The sequence below is a fragment of the Ambystoma mexicanum genome, chromosome 4q (genome assembly GCF_040938575.1).
Source record: "Ambystoma mexicanum isolate Mex_15411 chromosome 4q, UKY_AmexF1_1, whole genome shotgun sequence".
NCBI classification, from domain to species: Eukaryota; Metazoa; Chordata; class Amphibia; order Caudata; family Ambystomatidae; genus Ambystoma; species Ambystoma mexicanum.
Genome location: NC_090928.1, coordinates 527,748,995 through 527,751,494, shown reverse-complemented (window position 1 = coordinate 527,751,494; position 2,500 = coordinate 527,748,995). Strand labels below are relative to the sequence as shown.

Genomic DNA, 2,500 nt, shown 5'->3' with positions numbered 1-2,500 from the left:
ATTGAAAGTCTCTTTACAATATTTGCAATATTTTGATTGTTAACATGCAATATATGAATGCATGTCTGGATGATGTGTAATGGGGCAATACCACACCTTAATGTATTCACTGTAAAAGAAAAAGTATGTATCATCTTACTATAAAATAAAGTGGAGAAAACACAAATAAGACTTTTTTCCACACAGGTTTAATCGGCTATTTCCTGATATTCTTCAATGCGTTCTGATATTGACTGGTAATTGTGTTTGATACTTTCTTAGACTATTTCTGCCTCTGGCTGATGTGTATTTTCTTTCCAAACTCCACCAGAGCCTATGATTACACAGCATCCTATCTGTGGAAAACGGCAGTGCAGGGATAGGGAAGAAAACTATAGGCATCCAAAGGAGCCCGGCTAGCTCAGTCGGTAGAGCATGAGACTCTTAATCTCAGGGTCGTGGGTTCGAGCCCCACGTTGGGCAAAAACAACTAAAATTGTAGTGCTTTTTGACCAAACAAATACATCCTATCTGTGGAAAGCGGCAGTGCAGGGATAGGGAAGAAAACGTTGGGCGAAAACAACTAAAATTTTAGTGCTTTTTGACCAAAAAAATAGAAATTGAAAGTCTCTTTACAATATTTGCAATATTTTGATTGTTAACATGCAATATATGAATGCATGTCTGGATGATGTGTAATGGGGCAATACCACACCTTAATGTATTCACTGTAAAAGAAAAAGTATGTATCATCTTACTATAAAATAAAGTGGAGAAATCACAAATAAGACTTTTTTCCACACAGGTTTAATCGGCTATTTCCTGATATTCTTCAATGCGTTCTGATATTGACTGGTAATTGTGTTTGATACTTTCTTAGAGTATTTCTGCCTCTGGCTGATGTGTATTTTCTTTCCAAACTCCACCAGAGCCTATGATTACACAGCATCCTATCTTTGGAAAACGGCAGTGCAGGGATAGGGAAGAAAACTATAGGCATCCAAAGGAGCCCGGCTAGCTCAGTCGGTAGAGCATGAGACTCTTAATCTCAGGGTCGTGGGTTCGAGCCCCACGTTGGGCGTAAACAACTAAAATTGTAGTGCTTTTTGACCAAAAAAATACATCCTATCTGTGGAAAACGGCAGTGCAGGGATAGGGAAGAAAACTATAGGAATCCAAAGGAGCCCGGCTAGCTCAGTCGGTAGAGCATGAGACTCTTAATCTCAGGGTCGTGGGTTCGAGCCCCACGTTGGGTGAAAACAACTAAAATTGTAGTGCTTTTTGACCAAAAAAATACATCTTATCTGTGGAAAGCGGCAGTGCAGGGATAGGGAAGAAAACGTTGGGCGAAAACAACTAAAATTTTAGTGCTTTTTGACCAAAAAAATAGAAATTGAAAGTCTCTTTACAATATTTGCAATATTTTGATTGTTAACATGCAATATATGAATGCATGTCTGGATGATGTGTAATGGGGCAATACCACACCTTAATGTATTCACTGTAAAAGAAAAAGTATGTATCATCTTACTATAAAATAAAGTGGAGAAATCACAAATAAGACTTTTTTCCACACAGGTTTAATCGGCTATTTCCTGATATTCTTCAATGCGTTCTGATATTGACTGGTAATTGTATTTGATACTTTCTTAGACTATTTCTGCCTCTGGCTGATGTGTATTTTCTTTCCAAACTCCACCAGAGCCTATGATTACACAGCATCCTATCTGTGGAAAGCGGCAGTGCAGGGATAGGGAAGAAAACTATAGGCATCCAAAGGTGCCCGGCTAGCTCAGTCGGTAGAGCATGAGACTCTTAATCTCAGGGTCGTGGGCTCGAGCACCACGTTGGGCGAAAACAACTAAAATTGTAGTGCTTTTTGACCAAAAAAATAGAAATTGAAAGTCTCTTTGCAATATTTTCATTGTTAACATGCAATATATGAATGCATGTCTGGATGATGTGTAATGGGGCAATACCACACCTTAATGTATTCACTGTAAAAGAAAAAGTATGTATCATCTTACTATAAAATAAAGTGGAGAAATCACAAATAAGACTTTTTTCCACACAGGTTTAATCGGCTATTTCCTGATATTCTTCAATGCGTTCTGATATTGACTGGTAATTGTGTTTGATACTTTCTTAGACTATTTCTGCCTCTGGCTGATGTGTATTTTCTTTCCAAACTCCACCAGAGCCTATGATTACACAGCATCCTATCTGTGGAAAATGGCAGTGCAGGGATAGGGAAGAAAACTATAGGCATCCAAAGGAGCCCGGCTAGCTCAGTCGGTAGAGCATGAGACTCTTAATCTCAGGGTCGTGGGTTCGAGCCCCACGTTGGGCGAAAACAACTAAAATTGTAGTGCTTTTTGACCAAAAAAATACATCCTATCTGTGGAAAACGGCAGTGCAGGGATAGGGAAGAAAACTATGGGCATCCAAAGGAGCCCGGCTTGCTCAGTTGGTAGCGCATGAGACTCTTAATCTCAGGGTCGTGGGTTCGAGCCCCACGTTG

At 39.6% G+C, this 2,500-nt stretch overlaps 3 non-coding genes across 3 annotated transcripts; all 3 read left to right on the top strand.

The window, feature by feature from the left end:
• The first annotated feature begins 389 nt into the window (after positions 1-389).
• On the top strand, positions 390-462 carry TRNAK-CUU (transfer RNA lysine (anticodon CUU)). The gene has a single exon. It is a non-coding gene; the product is annotated as a tRNA-Lys (tRNA).
• Positions 463-987: 525 nt separating this feature from the next.
• Positions 988-1,060, top strand: TRNAK-CUU (transfer RNA lysine (anticodon CUU)). Its single transcript has one exon. It is a non-coding gene; the product is annotated as a tRNA-Lys (tRNA).
• Positions 1,061-2,256: 1,196 nt separating this feature from the next.
• TRNAK-CUU (transfer RNA lysine (anticodon CUU)) lies at positions 2,257-2,329 on the top strand. Its single transcript has one exon. It is a non-coding gene; the product is annotated as a tRNA-Lys (tRNA).
• The last annotated feature ends 171 nt before the right edge of the window (positions 2,330-2,500 follow it).